This window comes from Anser cygnoides, chromosome 12 (assembly GCF_040182565.1).
Source record: "Anser cygnoides isolate HZ-2024a breed goose chromosome 12, Taihu_goose_T2T_genome, whole genome shotgun sequence".
In the NCBI taxonomy this organism is placed as follows: Eukaryota; Metazoa; Chordata; class Aves; order Anseriformes; family Anatidae; genus Anser; species Anser cygnoides.
In genome coordinates, this window is record NC_089884.1 from 11114821 (window position 1) to 11121522 (window position 6702).

Below are 6702 nucleotides of genomic sequence, written 5' to 3' on the forward strand. Positions count from 1 at the left end.
ATTTTATTTGTGGCAAACACTTTTAAAAAATGTAGTTCATGTATTTAATTAATTTATAGGGATTTGCTGCTGTAGCAATATGGCCCCTTTCACACCAAAGAATCTTTTGAAAATGAATAATGCAAGAATAGCTCTAAGCAACATTTTGAATTGCTACTGTTCTTTCGCAACTTTTGAAAATAAATAGTATCGTATTCAGTAGCCTTGGTAACAGCCATAAGATTTTAATTTTAAAAGTATTAAAAGTATCTTTCTGTGTGTCACAAGCCTTTTTTCTATGGAAAAATTAGGGGTTCATTAATCCCTCAGTTTGCCAAGTGCCATATGCTATACAAAGATATAAGAATAGACTCAAAATATTGGACGAGTTCAAGGAAAGTGTCTTTCCACTACAATTCATTATTTAGTATTTTTGTTTTTAAATATCTCTCTCCAAACTTTTGGATGGTAGACACTAGAAAGAAACTCAGTTTATACTTCTCTTCTTGTATAAGGCTATTAAATTATAAGAGATTAAAATATGTATTGAGCTAAAGAGAAGTGTGGTTTTGTGTGTACATCTACACACACAGATATCACATCTTAAATAACAGTAAGAGTATATGAAGTCTGCTAATAAAAATCATATATATTTAGCTTTTTTTTCTTTACCATTCAGTGTACACCTACCCCATTTACACTGGCTAAACAGCATGCAAACAGCCTGTTGTCTGAGGCCCTTGTGGCTAAGTCTTATTTTCCATAGTTCAAAATCCACTGTGACAATTTCTAATGGATTACTTTCTGCTTTATTATCTAGTGGGCAAATTAAACATAGTACAGCACCAGCAACAGTGATTGTTTTCAGAATTGCCAAATTTTGGTGTGGTTTTATTTTTGTTTGTTTAAACAATTAAGCCATGGAAGTCAGCCATCACAGAAACTTTGCAGTTCTTGGGACAAGTCTATACAGTAAATGAGAAAGGTAATAATAATAATATTCTGTAACCGCTACCCAGGCATTCTTTGAGTTTTGTTTAAGGAAATCAAAGAAGATTAAAGGACCAATTGCCTCATAGGTGTTAACTAGTTCTGGCTCAAGTTTTCCCTGATTGTATTTTAATGCTTTAAAACAATCAACATTTGGCCTGAAAACAGAAGGCTGAATTTAGAACAGGATGGTTTAGTAGAACTCATCTTTGAATTACATACCAATCCCCAAAAGCTGTTCCAAGATGTCTTATTTCATTTTTAGAAACAGCTTCATCTGTGCTCCCAACATCACACATATTTTTTAAAGGCTTTGCAAAAGCCAGTTCACAGTGCATCCAATTTCTAACCACAGAAATCAACGTAGAGAACTAGTAAGACAAATTCATATGCTGAATGAAATTTAGAGGCGTGCTCAACTGTGTACAATTTTTCCAAAAGATGAAGCAAAAGGCCCAAAGGAGACATAACTGCTATTATTTTAAAGCCTGCTGAACAAAAGAAAAACCCCAAGACAGCTGACACTACAAGTATGTCAAGAATATTGTGCTACTTGATGCAGAAAAGCAAGTCCCTTCCATAGGGAAGATTCTGTTTTTTGAGATCCTTTTAATTTTGATATATTTGCTGTAGCAATTACAACTCATGCTGATTTTTGTTTCCTGCAGCATTTCAACCTTTTTACTGACAGGCAGATCACGATAACCTGTGCATTAGCTTTTCTGCTCTGAAGGAGAAACTCCTAAAGCAAACAGAACAATGCATGTCTCTACCTCAGCTGCAATACGTGCACCTTCTCTCAGTCCAGGTCATTCTCTGAAAAGAAGTCACACAATTTTACAGCTATCTTCATACAAAACAGACCAGTGCTACCTTAACTGAATTACACTGGTACGAACAGTGGTGATAAAATGAGTTTAAACAAACCTTTAAAATAAATGCATTGCTATACAAAACTATATATTATAAACTATTATATTTATGTATCTGTATATATACATATAAAATAGTAGAAGCTATAATGCAGAAAAATACTCTGGGCTGTTTATTCTTCTATTGCTGGCAATAATACATCATTCAGAGAACTTCAAAGGGGAAACAGAGATAATGCAAGTACTTTAAAAAGTATTACCTGAAATTAGCTTTGGACTGAAGTCAGTAGAAGTTGTATTGGCTTGTTCTTATCCACATTATCACCATACGATTATCACAGACCATGTCATCATTGTGCTACACACTACTAAACAACAGGAAGACAGTTCCTCTCCCAGATAAGACTGCATTCAACAGGCAATAGGAGCTGTGTGGGCACAGATGAGAAAACACAAGGGTAATGAGCCAAAGCTGCCCAGCACAACCTCTGCTGACCTAGCCACTCTGAAGTGTTTTCTTAAACTTGGTGCAGGAATTGGTTGTTTTCGGTTCATATTAGCACATAAAGCAGACCACCTTGACCACAGCAGGGTCAAGGTAAGAGACTCTTATCAGTTCAAAGCTTTCACCCAACTCAGAAAGGATTAATGAGTCACTGTGTATTTAACATTATGTGTGCAAGCATATTAGTTGGAAGTATCTTTACTAAAATGTATCAAAAGATAAGCAAACAAGATTTTTACCAGCCAAGCTCAATCATATGCTGTCCCAAGCAATTTTCAGATGTCTTCAGCAAGGTAATTCTCATTTTTCTCTCCCTCATTTGTGAATTCTTGAAACTTTGAAAATAAAACACATTTGGTTTCTGACTCATTTGCACCAACCACTACATGACGAAAAGCTGGCAATTATTGAGTTGCTGAGGAGTTTTAGAAATATTGAGCTCTTTGTCATAAATGAAAACTTCATTACAAAAAAAAAAATCAGGGTAAACCCTGCTTGGAGCTTTTTTCTTTAATCTTCAGAATTCGACTGCTGTCACCTTGCTTGGGAGCAGTTAGCAGCATGGAGCAGTTACAGTCTCCTATTAATAAAAGCAAAGCCTGGTTGTTTGTTGTTTGATTTTTTTTTTTAAACTTTTCATTCCTCAATGCTTCTCACCAGTACTCTAGCTTCAACCATACGAGAACCTTCTGCACTTGGACAAATGAAAAAGGAAAATACGAGGAAAAGGATCAGAAAGCAGTCAAGGGATGTTGTTTGTATTACAGACCAAAAAGAAAAGTCTTAAAGTCCTGTGGTAAGAGATAGTAATAGAAGGGAGGGAAACTTGGAAGGAACAAGGCAGGAAACATAGAATAAAGAGGGGAAAAAAAAGTAGACTCCTGCCACTCACACCAGCCCTCATGACCATTTAATCCCTGGAGCCAAAAACACAAGAGACAGGATCTGAAAAGAGAAGGATGGCTTATTTAACAATTTGCTACATTAACAGACTAACAAGAGACATGAGATTAGGCTTGCTACCTGCAAGGTTCAGGTCACAGATGGAGAGTTTGCTTCTAAATCCTACCTCCTGCTTGGGAGATTAAAGCTGCTTCCTGTGAAGACCAAAAATCTTAAATAAGCAAAAGCAGTGCGCTCTCTCGAAAGTCAGATTAAAAAAATACATAAATCCCTTAAGGCTTTTCAAGTTAACTCCTTGGTTTGTCAGAAGACACATCTGTTGTGCTACACAGGCTGTCAACAAACACTGCTGCAAGTGCACGGGTGTCATTTATTACTTTATTTCCATTTTATGGGCTATATTCATTTCAGCCTTGCTTACCTCAGTTATTAGGTTTGTATTAATGCTTGTGCCACTGTCATTGCAGCTGAATCAGCACTTCATGATGAAGCAAAGCAAACGCTTCCTACCAGGTGACGTGGTACTGTCCCTCCAAATCAAGCTGTGTCCTCCCATGCCTCATGACTACGGATAAATCTGGAGGACCACAAAGTCTGTCCAATTCTCTCCTATACAGATAAAGATTTACAAGCCTGTAAATTTCTATCAACACAAAACAACTTAGTCCCCAACCTTCTACCAAAAAAAACAGCAGGATATAACCAGTGGTTCCCTCCAAAGACGTAAGCAAAAGCTGGGGAGGAGAAAGCATCAGCAAAACAAGCACAGCCCCCAGCTATAGGAAATCAAGTGCTACATTTTAGGAATGGTTTGAGGTTTTTTGTTTGTTTTTTAACCCCTGTAATAACACCTAACCAGTTGTACGCTTCAGGGCTATGTTTTGTTACTTGGGGCACACGTATGTCTTTTAAAGACAGTTGTATACAACAGGGAATTGCTAGTGGTAAGGTTTCACACATACTAGCTAGAAAAAGCGATGCAGGTCCACAGCTTCAACTACCAGCAAAAAGTACACAGCCAAGAAAAAAAAAAAAAGATCTTTAGATCTCACACTGAAGGTTCATAACCTACTCAACATACAAGTCTTTGGCAGCGTTTACAGTTTAAGCACCCTCAAGTGACAGTCAGAAACCCACAGTATCTGGACGCATGGAGTTTTATTAAAAATTAAGAGATCAAAAGCAAGAGCAAAGTATGATGATGCCCAGCATCTTACTCAGATAGTATCATTGTCCAGGAACCAGCAAACACTGGTAACCATGATGCCATACCTGAACCATACACCTGTACATACATTACAGTAAAATGTCGTATTTCAGTGAATGTATACAACAACAAAACAAAAAAGCAGAGAATAGAAAAAAAACAAGTACATTTAAGGGATGTCACAGAGTCATACACAAGCTGGTGCCAAAATTTCAGACAGAAATACACCCTGTGTTTTAATGTCAGAGAGCATATTTTCCTTTCATGCTGCCTATCAGCTTTTGTTCTTAGATCAAGGAAAGGTTTAGGTATTCCTGTCTAAATAGAAGGTTTTCTTAGGAAGTTTTCTTGAGGGAATATGGACAGGGGAGTTTTGTAGGTTTTTTGTTTAAAAAAATCTTAAATATTTTGTTTCCCTTCTATGAAAATCTTTAAAGAATGCAGAAAAGCATTCTTAAAATATAGAAAAGAAAAATAAATGTATTAGCTAATTAGGTTGTATAGTCATTAAAGTGTGATGATACTTTCCACTGAGCAAAGAAATGGAACAATGAGATTTTCCTGTTTACATTTCTGGCATAGTAGCAGTTTTCCACTTTTTTTTTTTTTTTTTTTAAAGTAAGTTCTGAACACAAGGAGGAAGCTTACATGAAACAGAAACTGGGTGATCTTTGACGATGGTCGATTCTCTGCTTAATGCTTACAAGCGCTGGAGAAAAGGCAGACTTTGTGGTTTCTTTCAGGTATCTACATTTCAGGACGCTGTGATGCACTTGTTCGTGCTCACAGCATACATCTGCAGGTTTCTTCTGCAAATTTGCGGCTCTTGACTCCAAGGAATGAGCTAGAGAAGCCAGGAGAGAATACTGTATTGCAGAATACAAAAGTTAGGTGCTCACAAAAGCACCAGGCTTGTATGTCTCATCTAAGCAAGGCTGTAAGTTCCAATAGTGATGGCTGTGAACTTTTCTATACACTTCAAGCATCACATTTTCATTAACCTGGATTTTCATATGTTTCTAAAAATAAAACCTTCTCACTGAAATTTCCACTGAGTTACCAAATGGATCAGTATGCAAAATATCCACGATATAGGTAAGAAATTACGTTAAGTTACACATCTTAAAATAAAAAACAGTAGTAGCTGTTCAGGGTTGTTCCCAGAATATAGCAGTATTTTGAAGCATATATTTCAGCTCTGAGATTTCAATGTTTTTCAATTTTAAGAGCCTTACAGTGGTGATAATTTAAGGCATAGTATGATCAAAATGATTTTATTATAGAAATACATTTCTGTAACACAATTAAATATATACTTATTTTGAAGGTCCTTCATATCATCACAACCTTGAAATATAATCTTCCTCCCCATTATAATTAAGTTTACTACTTTACAAATACAACTCTATGTATTTTAAATTACCAAAAAAAAAGACACTAAAGTCTCTACCCTTTGATGCAAACAACTGGCAGTGTGATGACTACAGTACATGGCCTCGCAAAGGTGTAACGCACCTAAAATGTTTATAAATGCTATGTTATTAAAATCTCTTTCAAAGCTTCATTTCCCTTGATGAAATGAATTCTGATCACAAAAGCACTTGGAAAAAAATGAGTTAGCAGTACTTATTTAGTGTAACTACAACTCTTACTCCTTATGCATTTTGCCACAATCCCTTTTATGCTCTTATAGACTTTGAATCTTCTGCCTCTGGACACACGGGCCAGAAACCAATTTGCAACTGAAGAAAAAAAATCACTCCAATTTAATTCTCCCACATTACATTTTGATGAAGTCAAAGTCCTATGCCTTGTTTTAAGGCACTCCCAAGGGGAGTTCTTAGCAAAAGATTCAGGGCAAAATATAGCCCATTTAAAAGAAAAACATCTTTGACATTTCAGTGTAAACTGAACTGTTCACAGCAAAAGCCTGTGTGTCACTGCAGCCAGGAGGATCTGTGGACAGCAGAGCCCACTTATTCAGATGCCAAAGTCTACCTCAGCTTTACAAGTTCAGTTATTAATTTTAGGCAACTTGAATTCCTACAGCAATAAACAGGCATCAGAGCACTCAGATATTTACAGAGGAGCAGCAGCAATAACTTCCTTGTTAATTGCTATATATAGCATTTTAGTTTGTCACTACCTCACCAGGGATTGAAGCAGAGCTCCTGTAAAGGCATGGGGAAGCGTGGCCAACACCAATTCATGGCTGCATCCTATCCGTCGCTGAGAGGCCAAACTAT